The sequence below is a fragment of the Myotis brandtii genome, unplaced genomic scaffold (assembly GCF_000412655.1).
Source record: "Myotis brandtii unplaced genomic scaffold, ASM41265v1 scaffold695, whole genome shotgun sequence".
Lineage (NCBI taxonomy): Eukaryota > Metazoa > Chordata > Mammalia > Chiroptera > Vespertilionidae > Myotis > Myotis brandtii.
The window spans coordinates 360,581-360,800 of record NW_005370716.1 but is presented as its reverse complement, the minus strand read 5'-3'; the positions used below and the strand labels follow the sequence as shown (position 1 = coordinate 360,800).

General features: G+C 61.8%; 1 protein-coding gene across 2 annotated transcripts in view; it reads right to left on the bottom strand.

Moving 5' to 3' along the window:
- Positions 1-220, bottom strand: part of MAMLD1 (mastermind-like domain containing 1) — a 130,069-nt gene that overhangs the window by 129,623 nt on the left and 226 nt on the right. The window contains exon 1 of one of the 2 annotated variants that reach the window (XM_014529773.1): positions 60-200. The exons of the other annotated variant lie outside the window; for it this stretch is intronic. The gene's annotated coding sequence lies outside the window, so the exon portion shown is untranslated. Of the gene's footprint in view, positions 1-59; positions 201-220 lie in introns of those variants that run through there. 2 annotated transcript variants of the gene reach the window in all.

The window sequence follows — 220 nt, the reverse complement described above, 5'->3', positions numbered from 1 at the left end:
CCTCGTCCCATTCTCAGTTGAAACTGACTCCAAGAGCTAGCTAACCGGAGGTTGCTCACCTTCAATTGGGGGGCCCTGGGTGGGTAGCGCCTATCCCACTGCCCACGACGTTTTCTCTGGCTGGCTCCCGCTGGACAGCCCAGTCGACCTGCTGTGACAGCAGTGGGGACCAAGGCTCTCGGGTGGCTGCTGCTGAACTGCACCCACCCCCTCCTCACCT